This window comes from Ischnura elegans, chromosome 1, assembly GCF_921293095.1.
Source record: "Ischnura elegans chromosome 1, ioIscEleg1.1, whole genome shotgun sequence".
Lineage (NCBI taxonomy): Eukaryota > Metazoa > Arthropoda > Insecta > Odonata > Coenagrionidae > Ischnura > Ischnura elegans.
In genome coordinates this window covers 138,279,015-138,295,062 of record NC_060246.1, presented here as the reverse complement: position 1 = coordinate 138,295,062, position 16,048 = coordinate 138,279,015, and the positions used below count along the sequence as shown (strand labels likewise).

The following is a 16,048-nucleotide window of genomic DNA, read 5'->3' as shown; positions in this document are numbered from 1 at the left end:
TTCCGAGGTCCCTGATGACGATGGACAGCTCGTTTATCGAAACGTCGTTCGTGATGGAGAACCTGACCCGGTGGAAATCCCGAATAACCTTCCACGATATAATACTCCGGGAAATCCGGCGATCATTCTCCACTATGCTCCTGAACTTGGCCCCCCGAATGCCAAAATCAAAGCCTTTTTTATTTAGTGCCCTTTATTTATCAGGCTCCTCTATTTAAAAAAAATTTGATCTCACTTCTCCGTGTTTATCTCTGTAGCATCTTTCCTTCGGAGTCCTGTATTTATTTCGCGTGCCAATACATCAGCTACCAACGCATTGCGTGCGTCCACCTCTCATACCATATTTTTTTTTCAATTCGCTTCTCTTCATTCCTCCCTTACCTCTTTTTTTTCCTCCTCGCGACAATAACACCCCGTTCCTTTTCTCCTCCAAGTAAGGCGAGCGGCAATTGAGCGTTTGTTGTGCTGCGCTTCGACATGAGCAGCTCCTTATACGTCTCCCGAGCGAACGCAAGCACCGCGTCTTCCCGCCGGCGCGCATATAAATGCTCGCGCAACTCACACGTGCTGACCGAGTCGAGCGGAGCGGAAAGCGAATCCTCGCGAAACATCGTCGTCTTCCCTTCTCTTGTTTTCCCTGAGTCCCGTGCGAGCATCAGCACGGAAGGAGAGGGAAAAAGAAGGGTGCATGGGAAGAAAGAGAAATATTTATGTCGCTCCGCTCGGACGTGTATTGTGTTGTAACAGGAAGCCTGCGCGTGAGTCACTTTTCTTCGCTTTAAAAAATTTCAGGGCGAGCGTTTTCATAAAAAATTCTGAATTCATAATCTTCGCGTTTATTTTTAGCTGTAACACAAAGAAAGCATTTAACTATATAGGGATGTATCGATGACAGAAACTTCACGCGAGGGCTTATAGGAAAGGCATGCTCGGAGCGTAATGTAGTGTCACCGTGTGTGGCTGGCAAACGTTGACCTAAGGAAGTTCTGGCTTATGCAAAATTGAATTGAGTCACTTTTTCCTCACTACAAAGTTTCGAGAGCGACAACTCAATAAAAATTTGAAATTCGGTGGGCTCTTAAACTTCGCGTTGATATTTTATTTCAAAGGCTGTATTTAGCAAAATGAGAAACAATTGGTGACAGGATCCTCATAAATAGCTTGAAGGAAAGGTATTCTGTTAAACTTGGAAATGGTATGGAGAGGTGGGCCTTAGGGAAGGATGATCATATCAAGCTCAAAGAGTTCGGAACATTGATGTGTAAGATAATGGAGAAGGCGGGATGTAGGAAAAAAGAGATGTGTTGGAGGAGGATCTCTTGTGTGGTGTGAGGTGGAAATAAAGGGTGCAGGTGTGGTTTGTAGTTTGGAAAGGTGGCATTCTCACATTATTGATGTTAGGGGCTAAGACAATGGATGGCGTAAGTGAGATGAATGGAGAGAAAAAGGAACAAGTAAGTGGATATGGTGAACTACTAGTAGATGTGGCGGGCGAAGAGGAAAAAATCTAGATGAGATAATACGGAGACAGAGGGTGCGGATTGAGAAAATGCTTGCGGGTGCTGAAAATTCATTTGCATAACTTTTACAATAATTAAGCGTTAATTAATAATTGACTGCGGATAATTAGACATTTATTGATGATGAATATATCTAGTAGGATAAACGCATTCAAGTAGCAAGTCACCTGACCAATGTGAAAATGTTTCGTACAAGATAATTAGCAATATTTACAGTGTGTTATTGTATCAAATGAACACGCCCAGCACTAAAGTTTTCGGGGTATTATTTATATGGAGTGTTTAAGTTATTTATTACGCCAGGCTACGCTGCCATATTATTGCTCTCTACATTTTTGTATCGCGTTCTCTATTTTTTTCCTGCAACCCACAATGTAGTTTCTTATTTTGCAGAGCGTTAAATGCCTTTGATTATCATACTTGAGTTTAAGAGGGAGAGAAGAGGAGAATTATGAAAATTTATTTTGAAAATTTTGTGTGGAGTTAAATCTTATGAGAACATCCAATAGCGATGAAGCACATGCTTATTCCGTCAATCTACAGCATTAAAAATATATAGATTGCCTTTATTAGCATATACAACTTGGTTCTTCTAAGCCATAAGGCTTATCAGAAGGTTCCATTTATCCTACATAGTGGCACATGAAAAGCATAGCATTTATATTACATTTCAAGTTTCAACTTAAAAAACAATAACATGACACAAAAAGTTTAAGGAACTTGTAAACGAAAATATGAGAATTTAATTTAATTAATTTAGTCATATTTTAATTAAAAATCGTGTCGTATCTGTAGATATGGTTAATCATTTCAAACAATGCACCAAAACGCATGAATTTCATCGTGAATTACTGGTGAAGAATCCTCAAATAGCAGTATTTTATATCGTCGTCCTCTCGAGAACATGTCATCAGTGACAACAGCGTTTCTTGCGCTTCAAACGCTGGAGGGCACAGTTTCGCGTCTGTTTTGATCCTCGCAGAGATTTCGTTTCTGACTCGAGGGAACGAGGCTGTCACTCGCGGAGGTTTAAGTTTCGAGTAGAGGCGCACACGCGCTCTGTTTATTCATTGCTGCTTTCGAAACAATCGCGGCGGCCGGAGACCCTATTATGTCGTCTTATTAGAGCGGAGTGTCGTAGAGTTCTCTTGGCTACACATATGGTCGATTACTAATGCTCTGCGACCTTCGCAAGTCTCTTTATGGCCTTTTCTCCCCACGTTTCACTTGCCATCCTTTGGATCGTCTCAGGACACAAATTGTTCGCCCAGCACGTAGGCGTAATCAGTGTTACTGTGGGCTGAGGTACGTTTTCAATCACCGAATCATTTGCCGTAATAGACTGTTTAATTGCGCTAATGTGAAAGCGCCACCATTCGCATCGCTGGTGGGCATGGCCAAATCGGAAGGAATCATTTCCGAGAAGAGATCATTGCGTGTTTTTAATTGCTACTTGAAAAAAAAGACGCAAGGGATAATGGCGGGGGAAATCATGGTCTTGGAGAAATAAAGGTTGGAATGAGGTTTCATAAAATCATTTTCACTCCAATTGTGGCGTAATTAATCTTCCGGTCCGGAAGATTTTCCGCAATCTCAATGTGATTTTCTAATATCAATCGCTTATTTGAAAAGCCATTCTATATCCCCTAAAAATTCTTCTTTTATCTCTTTAAATTTTGCAAAATACGAATTTTTATTTAGTTCCAAGAATAAACTGAGTTTTATGGTAAAACATATAGTATATTTCCAGATTTACTTTGCATGATTATACCTACAAGTATTTGAGTACAGCCCTCGGAATGAACTGCGGTGTATGAATCATAAACACTCTCAAATTTCCTCATCGTAATTACTGTCCTATTATTAAATTATTTTTACCACAGCATTCATATTTCATTGGAGTGCCAATCCCTTATCGAAAGTTTGGGGTCATTTTTTTTAATTAGCCAAGAAAGTAAGTGAATATTCCAACAGGCTTTATGCAGAATTTACTATAGGAGTGACATACGCTCTAGGATAGACGTATTTTAATTTTATGATGGAATATGAAAGAAGTATCTCTGAGGCGCGAAAGAATTAAATAGTCTTGGAAAAGCATTTCCAACGTCTTATCCTCTTTTTCTCCCGCGTCGTGTCTGCTGTCTCAAGGGACACCCCTTTGCCTTAGGTTATGGTCTACCAAACCGCAATTCGGCTCGGTCCAATCTCCTCCTCGCCTTCCCTCTTCCATTCCCTCTTATGCCATTCCCTCTTCATCCTTTCCCTCACGTCATCAACTGAGCTCCCCTACCACCCTCCAAATATACCTCCCCTCTATCCCTCCCCTCTCCTCCTACACCATCCTTCTCCAATCTCTGCATCCGTCATCATTCTCACGAATCGGGGCGGCATCTCAGAGTGACCGCTGATGTCAGCTGCTGGAGTCGGGACGCACTTCTCTTGTCTAATGTAAGGCTTCGTGCCACTGTGATACCACTTGAGGAATAGTCGGCTCCCTCTCTCTTGATACTGAAGACGTGTTCTTTCATTGCTACCAGGCCATCCTTCAATGACATTAATACTCCTGTAACTTTTAATTGAATACTAGAATTAAATATTGCTTATTAATTATTTCTGGCTCATATTTGACAAGAGATAGTATTTCCTCATCCTTGGTCTACACTGCATCAGGCTACTTTACGGTATTGTTTTAATAGCATTGAGTAGAAAAATTAAATTTGCAACTCCTTCCAATTTGATTTGAACGACCAATTTAACGATAGGGATGCGACTCTTTGATGAAACGGTCTGTATATATTTCTAAGAGGAATGTAGCATTTATTTTCCATTTTGACGCTCAATTGTTTACCTTATCGGTTTTATATTCTCATATCTTGTTTAAAACTTGCTATACCATCTAATTTTGAGTCAAATATTTATTTAGACAATGCCTATCTTTATTTTCGGGACGGAATTTGAAAGTTACCGCAGCTTTCAACTCGAGTTAGGAAAGAAAATGTACCTCCTGGTTGGCTGATTCACTTTCTTCAAAGCAATAAAATAATTTCTGTAAAAGCATGAAAATTCCGTTTCGACGTAGCTAAAGGCCATGGGAAAATTTAAGCATGCTTAACCAGTATTTTCAGTTTTTTTTTTGTTTCCAACTTACATTAGTGCATCACTTCATCGATTAATGTGACTGAATGTTATATTAAACATCAATTTTAGATAAATCAAACATTAGAATTATGGCGTTTAATTACACGATATTGATCGTCCTTTCAATTCACATAGTACCTACTTATTCCAGTGCAAAGTACCCAATGATTCCCAATACAAATATATTCGGCGTAAGGCGAAAGAAGTTCATGTTTTATTTAATTAGATGCTTAAAAGATGTTACTCATACTATTTCAAGGGGACCGGCGTGACAAATTTTAGTTTAAGAGTAGCATCGCATTTCTTCAATTTAAATTATTTCAATATTGAACGCAACGATTATTTTGATGCACAGTTATTTATATCTCAATTCTATGGAGTGTTGTGAGTATCGTGGCACCCATACGTGGGAAAAAATTGAATCTCAGTGGACGGGTCTGAGAGTATTCGGACGGTGCGTGATAAAATTAACTATCTTCGATTTGAATGTTTCGTGCCGGACTTCCTAAGCATGGCTCTCAAAAATTTTCGGGTCTGACAGGTTTAATTTTTATTCGCTCGAGTACCTCCTCGAAGGCGATCCTTTCAGCGGAACTTATTGTCATACCTTACCGTGAAGTTGAATCGTGAATATAAATGGAGATACAGGCTATATTCGATCGTTGAAAAAAATATTGTATTCCCTGCTGAAATTTCATTTTTTAATTTTATATGGGTCGTTTAGCAAACATACTCTTAAATAAACATAATCTCTTAAATATTAGTGGAATTATTAATTTAAATTAAACTTTTTTCGTTCACCACATTCGAGTTGATAGAAATTTGCTTAAACAAAATGGCCTGAACATCGGAAGAATACAATACGCGAAATCAATGCCTTGTTAAGATACTCAAAGGTATTGAGTAAAGGGTGACCTTATGCGAGAGTGCTCCACAAGATTTATGACACTCAATTATAAACCATTTCAATATAAAATGATATTACAAGAATCTCAGCGCCTGATAGAACCCACAGATAGACCTAACGCAATGTAGACCATAGATATAGTAAATGGGTTAAAATAATTACTCTATCTAAATTTTATTATTTTAATCAGGTTAGGAGAGGTAATATTTCGTAATACTCTATATTACTCTCACCTTGTGATAAAATCAAACGAATTTATTATTTGCAATTTAAATATGAAAATACCCTTGTTTTAGATTAGTTGTGTTCTAGGAAATTTATTATCGGTCTTAGTATCTCTTTTGATGATTGCTGAAGGAATTTTTTAACACGAGATTCGTCTGACATCTCTTATGAATGAAACATGGATAAATATCATTATAATAATATTATGATATTGTTGAATCTGTTTTCAATCGTTCTTTCATCTTGTTACAAGTCATGTCCAAATTCATTTTAATTAAGGAAAACCGAATTTAAAAAATATTCTAAGGAATAATTTTGATCGCGGGAAATTTTCGTGTACCTTTCAAAAAAGGGCTATCACACCGACTTTGATTGTAATGGGGTGTTGCTATCATCTTTGAATTGTATTTACTTCATCGTAAACCCAAAGGAACTCCCTCAAAATATGGTTGTAGATGCTTCCTAAATTATAACACTATTGAAGCCGTGATTTCCAAAGCAGCACTGGTCAACTCAGCAGTGTGTAACTTTTCCCCATGAATGGTTGTATTATTCTATAAATAATAATTCATCTGAAAAATCGACTCAATAACACTAATGGCCAAATTAATATTTCTTATTCATTTTCCATCCCAAATTCATCCATCCTGGACTCATGGAAATGTGAAACTTTTTACGGAGGTATATCTTGGAACAACATATCATCAGATATAGGAATACCTTATAATTTTATAGCAATCGAAACACATATTGCGCGTTTTTAAAATAAAATTATTGAGCAGCACGATATCTTTGTATATCATTCGGAAACTATGTCTTACATCGCTATCAGTTTCTCTGCACAAACACTGTGTGGCTCGAAATCCATGTAATGAATGTGCTGAGTAATTTACCCCGAGGACAATTCCCAAACCTGACATCCGATCGAGGAGGGAAGTCTCTCCCCGGATGTGGGAACCCCTTCCAATCCGCGCCCTCACCTGACCTCATCGCTCGAGTGTCATCTACTTCAAATATCTTTCACTCGTACCCCCGTGAAAGATGAACGGAATCCTAATGAGGTCGCAGTCGACGAGCGCTGCCGCCGTTCATCATATTCCACCCTCCTGGCCATCTCACCATTCCTTCCTCGGCGACGTGACGTAACAGAAGGGGGGAAATGATGGGGTGGTAGATTTAACAATACGGGAGCGGCGGGTTCATCATCTTATCGGAGCGTGGCGCTCCAATCGCCCCAATCCTTTCTTTCTCCTTCCTTCCGGCGACAGCGTCATCGCCCCCCCCCTCCCCCAGTTGGTGGTGGCGGTCGTCTCCATACCCTCACATAGGTTGTGGGTGTGCTGTGGTGGTCTGCCTAAAGCGGCACAATCGTTATGACAGTGGCCGCAGAATTGAAGGGACGCGCGTGACATTCTCCACCATCCCATTTAAAGTGAACCAAAATAAAAGAAACAAGTGTCGGCTCACACATCGGCTGACCAGCAATTACTGCCCCTACCTAACTAAATGAAAGTAAAGGGTCACATTCAGGGGCGCAGCTAGTAATTAAGGATAGGGGGGTTTTATGCGCAATTAATACAGGGGCGTATGGAATACCCGCCAGGGTAAGCGGGAGGTGCGGAGACCATCCTCCAAAAATGTTTTTAGATAAGTGGTTCATAATAGTGAGTTTCACGGCTGTGTGAATAGTTTGATGTTTTCTTTGTGAGTCATCCGTCTCCCTAATATTAGTTACAAAATTTGTCATTAACATTTAATTAAAATATTTTTATAAAAATATTCTCTAAGCTCTGGGGGGGGGGGTTTATTCCCCAACCCCCTCCCCTTCGCTGCGCCACTGGCCACATGCAAATACTAGTAGGGGTTGAAATCGATCGCGAGGGTCGACTTCGAACACTTTTACTTTCGCCGTTTCCGACCCATGTCATTCGGGCTAAATAAACGCAGAGATCGAAAATGACACTCTAAATGACACTTTAAATTATTTAAATTCTTAATTTTGGCAATAATATTCTTAAATTCACGTAGATACCTTACCTTTTCTCTCGTTTCAGTTATAATACCATACTCTTCCTTATTCTCAAGTGAGCGACGTGAGTCGTGGTGTGAGGTCATGGGTGATCGCTAATATGAAAGTGCACGCCATGTCAATGTGCTCGAATAATACAAAAGAGTATCGTCTAATCGGCCTCTAAATGTGTTGGCGTCCATCGCGCATTTAAATGGGTTGACAAAAGTCGCCTCTCGCCTCGCTAACGTGATTAATATTGGCGATGTTGTTATCTGTCAATTAATGCGTATTCAATGCTATTCCTCGCAATAGCAAATACTATTCCTCAAATATTAGAAAAAAATTGATCGCGATACACTCAGAGCCGCGCAGCAGACATTAATGGATTGCAATAAAAATCGCCCGAATTGGTAACGGAAATAAACCTTCTATAGGTCCACTTCTCTTTAGTCCCTTTATATATGTCATTTATTGGCATTACCGAGGTATATGTCACTTATTGGTATTCTCCTCTCTGGTATTACTTACCAAAGTTTGTAATACCTACCAAAATTTGTATTACTTACCACGTTCATATTCATACACGCTCCCACATGTGACATTTTTCGTACCTAATAACAATAGTTAGAACCAAAAACCGCTTAAAAGAGAGTAAATTCAAATATTCTTGTACTACATTAGCCTCCGTTCTTGTTGGTCATAACGTGAAATTGAATGATGCGCCGCAGTGATGGAAACAAGACGGTGAAGTGCAGTCGTTCATTGCTAAGGAGTTAATTCATCCCATTTTTACGATCAGCATTTAGCTACTGTCTTTCGTTTGTGATTCACTCATGGCATGCATGAATGTGCCTTCAATTTAGGGTCGAAGTTGTCGGAAAAGTTTATAAGTCTATCGAACGTGATTCGGAAAAAACGCGGTTAATGAAATGCATAAAAATCTTACTCGGGGTCGCACAGAAGCTGAAAGTTTTGTAATAAAGTTAATTTTTGATCGAGTGTAAAAATGAAATTCCAAACTCAATGATACTAAAATACTGACTAATATTGAAGTGCACACCTGAGAAGAGCAAAGACCAGGTATGCGGATATTAGTTCACCACACTTGTTCGAAACGCTTCCCGTCATTGTAACACTTGATTTTTCTGCGGTAGGTAGGTATCTGGAAAAAAATATGCATTGTGATAGCTCACGATGAGAGTTAGCAAAAATTGTTCCCATGCCGGGAATCGAACCCGGGCCTTCTGGGTGAAAGCCAGATATCCTAGCCACTAGACCACATGGGAGCTTGTGTTAGAAACGGGAATTACTTATACAATTACTGGGCATCCATAACCCTGTTTCGAAATTTTTTTAAAGAGTAATTATAAATGTTAGAACGTAGGTTTCCGCGGCGATGGTTTGATCTCTGCATTTCTTCCGGGTTTCCTTCCGCGTCAGATTGTTCGTAGACAACAGTTTCGCTGGCTATCCTGCCAGCGTCTGACCTTCGACCTGAAGACGCTGGCAGGATAGCCAGCGAAACTGTTGTCTACGAACAATCTGACGCGGAAGGAAACCCGGAAGAAATGCAGAGATCAGTAATTATAAATGTCAATATTCAAGTGTTTCACGGAGACAATCCTTCTAACATTCCTACGCTCGGACTAATGATGCCATTTTGACTCTGATGGGGGTAGCTACTTCTTGTTGCACGTAGCCTCGTCAAGAATGCAACCCCACAATTCAAAGTGACCGTAATAGTCTGTCTAATGCACGCAATCGGAATTTATTTAATCTAAGTTAAGATGCCTTGCAAGACAAATTAAGGCATCTGACCTCCAGAATGGCCTCTAGACGGAGCCTTCTGAGTAATAATTCTTCATGCTTTGCGACAGGATACCATTAATCGATGCACATGTTACCTTGCATTGCTGGATGTGACGTGAAATGGCATCTGACCTTCCTCGGTAAATTTTTTCTGTCATCCTAGTATGGGATATTTTTTCCGTCGGTACAGCATGCTGTGACATGAAGAAATACGTCTCAAAATGGCTTAATATGTGGTGAAAATACACATTTTCGAATATTTAAGACCTGGTCATGAATCGGAGACCTTAATGTTTTTTGATGCATCATTGAATACTGTATTGGAGCCTATAATTTAATATAGGTTGTATGTGAATCGGTAAGATAGGGTCTGGTGCCAGTCAGCGAGTGAAGTGCTATTAATTCTTTTATATGGATGCGCTAATTATTTTCCGATTATTCTCGAAGTGTCGACGACAAGAAATTCGGAAATTATGATGAACGCGTGCTCTAATCAATTGAAATCTCATGGAGTACAATCAATACGTATAAATTAAAATACTGGTTCAAGTTCGCATTCAGTTACTCTCCAAACTCAAAAATATAATTAAATTATCAATTATGAAACTGAATTAATTACTCTAATATCGCGGCAAGCCTTACCTCACCCATATTCTGTAAGCCTTACTCTCACCTAAGGCTTGATTGATGAATATGTTTTAAAAAACTGAAATTATGCAATTCGGAATACTAGTAATAATCTATACAATTTTTCAGTGTAGGACAACCATACTTGTCCAAAAAGTACCAGGGAAAATTAAAAGATAAATCGTCCCACCAAAGAAGAAATAAGGAGCAGTTATTTAGCATGTATCGTTTAATCTAAGATAAACTTAGTCTCACGATTTCGAAGAAGATGTAATTTTAATTGGAGCTATAAGAATATGGTATCATATTTCCGTAATATGAATGGATGCTCCAGTAGTCAGTAATAAGTGCATCTCTTAGACGGTCAGTCGAGGGAAAAGTTTTCTATGCCCTCTTCCGTTGCACGGTAGGCACATTAGTCATTCTGGCCACAACCCCAACATACTTTATAAATAGACAAATAGAAAAGGTGCTGAAAGGAGTGACGTGTGAGGGAGCACTCCCAAGTTCTCGCATGAGCTGTGCCGCCGAGTCGAGGTTAATTGCTCGAAGGGGTTGTTTACATACCGGTGAAGTCTTTATTCATTTCGTCTCGTGGGGACAAGTGGAATGCCTTCTCCATACCGACAAAGCATCGTTCCCTTGGGCTACCACTGCTTGCAGTTAGTGCGACAAGGATCTTGAAAGTCACGCGTGTCTCTCCTCGAGCACGACACCCTTTAACATCGAAATCGGGGTCAAATATTTCCACGTCACTTTCGCAGTTTCTGCTGTGTGGAGAGCGTGTGTTTAACGCTTGTGCTGCTTGAAAGAAGACCATTTTGCTCTTTGATTTTCCCCTCGATTAGGTATTTCTGCGAGTTTAATGGAGTTAAAGCATATCAAGAAAATATGCCATGGAAATTATTTAATCTTTTACGACGAAATTAAATATTTTACTGTTTGATCATTTTAGACGATTGTATATGCTAATAGGTTTATTATTTTCCCTTGTCCATTCCGAAAATTTACTTTTGGGACTTTTATGCTGGAGAACCCTCTGTTAGCTTGTTTTTGTGAGGAGAGCTGGAGAACCTTTTATTCCTCACGACGCTAAATAATATTTCTAAGCATAGAATTGCTACATTTGATAGCTTCGAGATAGTTGCAGGAATAAGGATAAAAACAGAAGAAAAATATATTATTATCATAATAAATGGCAATTAAGAAGTAAGCAGTTATGATGATTAAGCTTTAATTATTATGACCTTCAAGTTTTAATGGATTGAAGGGTATGCGAATGACATTGAATTTTGATTATACTTGAAATATTTATTTTCCCTTATCACTATTATGATTTACCGTGTGGGATATAAATCTCTTTGGTTACTTGAATTATTTTCCTTTCAACCTCATCATACTGATGTGACCCCTCGTAATTTAATGACCATATATTGACTGAAAATAGGCCAAATATAGCAAAATACGAGCACGTATTTTTGTTTGATCATAGAGGGCTGACTGCAATGAACGTATCAAGTGTCGTTCCTGGAATTTAAGTCCATAAAATGGACTAATTCCCATTCCGTGAGAAACATCAATTGCTGGAGAGGCCGTGGCTGTTTTAGGAGCTATTAGGGAATATAATCACTTGCGTCCTTATTGCAGTTTTTCATCAGGGCATCATAAGCTGACATAGATATGCGTAGTGGAAACCCTATTCTATTTCCTTTAAACTCTATCCCTTCGCTGAACGTGGTATATTTCTCTTCTATGAGAAAAAAGGGGTGTATATTGTGATATTGTGCTCTTGTTATGATGCATATTATTTTCACTTTTTGAACGCTTGAGAGTACAGAACGCTTTTGATTTCAAGGGTTATTTGCCATGATTAATGTCCTGCTTCCATTTGTTTTTCTTGGATACAATATATCTTGAAACCTAAATTAGCTTGGCGTAATCAACTCAAGACAATGTGACCGATACACTGGATTATTTTACAACTGATTTTTATTGCCCGTGCTTGACACCTTTCTGTGGAATAGCTTGGCCGCCGAGAGCTGCGGGTCAGCCGAGTTCAAAATAGGAAACATTTTCTCCCACTTTACGCTGCTACGATTGCTAAGATAACAATTTACCGTTTTATTGTTTTCTGCAACCCTATTCCCTTTCATTATCTTTTCCTATCTGTGTCGTTTGCTGGTTACGTTGAACAAATTGCCGGGTCGAATACACGTGTTTGCGCATGGATGTTTTTTTTTGTCCTTTTAGCCGAGGAATGTCGGTACAGCGAAGTGGGAAGTATTTTGCTCTCAAGAGAGAATGGGTGGAGCAGTAAAGCGTCGGACGAGGTAGGAGGAAGTTAATTCATTATGTGCGAGCGCAGGCAGGCGTGAAGACGCGGAGGTTTTGCCTCTTCACTCTTCATCGTCGCTACACGCACGCGTAGTATGCGCATTCAATGAAGTTCAGCCGAAAAATAACTTGCAGATTTATTATTTTATTACCATACTAAGAATTTAAAACAATATACATTATTTGTCAGGAGATGTGAAACATCTTGCCCATTTTATGGCGTATTTAATTCCTAGAACTTGCGTAACTATGACTAGGAGCAGTGGCGTAACTATGGAGGGGGATTAGGGGATATATCCCCCCCAAAGCCTCAGATAAATAAAAGAAATATTTATAACTATTATCTAGTTTTGACGTATAATAACTGCATCTGCTTAAAGTTAAATTTTAAACGCCAAAATGACGTAAAATGTATTTCCAGGCAAGTCGTTTTTAAAAGATTTTCCTGGAACCGTTGCTGCCGGGGGGGGGGGGGGGGGAGGTTGCCACCCCAGGCCATCTCACCGTCCCCCATATGCCTAGTTACGCCGCTGACTTGAGGGAATTCCGGAGAATATTCGTGATTTTCAACTAAAAAACTGATGCCTTTTTTGATAACGAAGAGGAAATTATTTCATGGATTATAGTCAATGTAAACTAAGGGAGATTGGTCATTTTTGTGATAAAAATTTTCTTGCAACGATAAATTTATTTTAAGACGATATAATGATGACTTATTTGTGTGTTTATCTAAATATATTCTTGTAATAGTGTACACACTTAAAGCTTAATTATACCTTAAATTCATTCTGGCTAAATAATTTCAGATTCAGAAGTGAATACTGTATTAAGATAAAACGCATTCCTACATGAAAGAGGAAATCATATTTTTTGGCTTTCTCAGCTACGTATAATCATGTTAATCTCGCCACCAGTCGTATTCTGTCGTATCTCTAAAAGAGAAACCGTTAAGGGCTATTAAAATTTATATAGAACGTATGTAGAATTCCTATCGAATTCAGGTCCATTTTTAAGGCCTAAATTAGTACGCATTCGATCAACCAGTTCTTGGTAACAAAAGCGCAATTATTAACGATATTTTCTGCAACTGCTACTATTTATTTAAGGGCCTCGAGTTTCTCTCTGTCTATGCAAACGTAGAAGTTCCCCTGTGCAAACTTGAAAAGTGATTCCAATTGCGTGATGTAGCCATTTTGGGAACTTAAAGTGAAATGATCGGTTATTACTTTCACCTTTGAGAAAGTATAGTGGTCATAAGAGGTGAATGACGTGAAAAAATAATCCCATTTCCTCGGAAAAATTGTTTTTCGATTTGGAAAACTTTACGGTTGAACGTTTTCTTCGACAGAAACGGGGAAAGTTTTACTCTTAAAGGGAAATGTAACTTTTGCAAGATACATTTCCGTTCGTTCTCATGAGATATTTCGATCAAGTAGTCGCCGTATAAAAAAATGAAAACGTTTCAATGTACATCCCATCGTCTTACCACACAGAAAGTTGCCATTCTCAGAAAAGATAAAAAATAAAAAAAGTACGCAATCTCGAAAATCTGTTGTTCCCCAAGCCGGAGGAATGATTTCTTACAATCGGATAACAGGAAGAAGACTTGTGGGAGGGGGGATAAAGGGGAATACAGATTTAAAATGTCGTCCGAAATCCTTTATAGTGTATGCGGGAGAATTTTCGGAGTGGCAACCGCCAAGAGTTCACCGTGGTTGGCGGTACCATTCAGGGTTTTAAGGTCACGTGATTTTGTTGCTGATGCCCGGAAAACCAATCGAACCGTTTTTATTTTCATATCCCTTTTCTTTCCGTTGGGTCTTGAGCCTTACGTCATCCATTTTAATGGTTTTTCATTATCAGCTCCAATGGTGATCAATCCTCTCCGAAAACCCTTCTCGTCGCGTGGTTATTGGTGATGTATATTCCCGCTCGGCTAGGGCTGGCGCTGCAATCGTCAGTGTACGTTGCGAGATGATCGGGTCTTTTATTTATTTCGCCCCTTCGCAACGGATTAATTCCGGCTGGAACGCAGTGACACGATTAAAAACCCACGTCCCACAACAGCAGATAAAAAGTAAAATAAGCATAAAGATGAGCCCCTTCGGTTGCAGCGCGAGTCGTATTAAGAGTTTACGACACGTTATAAAAAAAATGAATATTTTTATGGACCAAAGGTTCGATGACCCGAGTCCTGGAGGGTATCCCATATGGTCATTGAATTGTTTTCCAAACATTTTAAATATTTACTCGGATATGCTCGAAAAGGCTTGCGAGTTCACATAGCTATGAGACGGTTATGTGCACGTGTAAAATATTGCCAATGAATGTTGCTCCATGGTGTTTTAAATCAAATCATCTTAATTTGGCGTTAACTTATTACCTCTGGTGTACATATTTCTTCGGGAGCTCATCCGAAAAACCTTAGTATAGATCTAATAATTTAAATTTATCTGTCATTAGTCAAAAACGTGCAATATTAATTTTAATTCATCATTTGGATACCTATTATGTAATTTTATACAAAATATTGTCTCAAAATGCAAATTAAAAATCTAAAAATATCGTTATTGTGATCATATTACATGATGAACTCACCTCCACGAATCACCATTGTCAACCAAGCGACAAAGTGATGAATCCGATGTTCGAAATTCTGTTCCAGGAACGTGCATTACTGTGGAGAATTATGCACGATGCTAATGCAATGCATGCCTACATTCTCTTTGCGATCGAACATGAGCTTAATTGGAGACGCCTGAGTCGGAATTATTTCGTTCAACCCTTGCTTTTTTTTTAACTTGGGTCATAATTTGATGGAGTCAATGCCACTACTGTCAGTTGGCTGGTGCGCTTCGTATGCGAATGGCGCGGTTAAATCACTCGTAAATTCAGCTTTGCCTAGAGCGTTGAGAGTTATTGCGCATTATAATATCACGGAAGTGCAAAGGCGCGTGAAGGGATTCGCAACGAGTTGTGGTGTACTTCAATGTCTTCCTGAACTTGTGAATGAAACGTGACAATTCAGCATAATAATTTTTATGCCGAAAATTAAGTTGCTAGTTGGCATTGCTTTTATGCTCTCGCGTATAATACTTTGCTTCTGACAAAATGAAATCACTATTTGAATATCATTCATTGGATTTGACTTTTGTTAGAGAAGCTGATTTCTGTTTACTGGACTTGTTACTATGCTTAGTATTTCTAAAGATGCCAGAATTTTAGCCTAGAAATGAGTATTGCTCTTGAGATTACAGGAGTCTGATTTTAAATTAAAGGACTGAAGTTTATTCGCTCTTCGTAAGAATGCATAATGTTTCTCCTAGATACATAAAAGATAAAAAATAATTTAGTCATGCACTTCTCGAAGGAATTTTCCCAACGGTATTTAGCACACCTGCCATTTTTTAAAGTTTTATGCGTGAAAATCGTTATGATATATCATGCTGTCATAAATTAATTAATCGTAGAGGGCGT

At 38.9% G+C, this 16,048-nt stretch overlaps 1 protein-coding gene and 1 non-coding gene across 2 annotated transcripts in view; one reads left to right on the top strand and one right to left on the bottom strand.

Moving 5' to 3' along the window:
- The window catches only part of LOC124170769, a 223,097-nt gene that overhangs the window by 69,292 nt on the left and 137,757 nt on the right, over positions 1 to 16,048 (top strand). The window lies entirely within an intron of this gene.
- On the bottom strand, positions 9,016 to 9,087 carry Trnae-uuc. The gene has a single exon. It is a non-coding gene; the product is annotated as a tRNA-Glu (tRNA).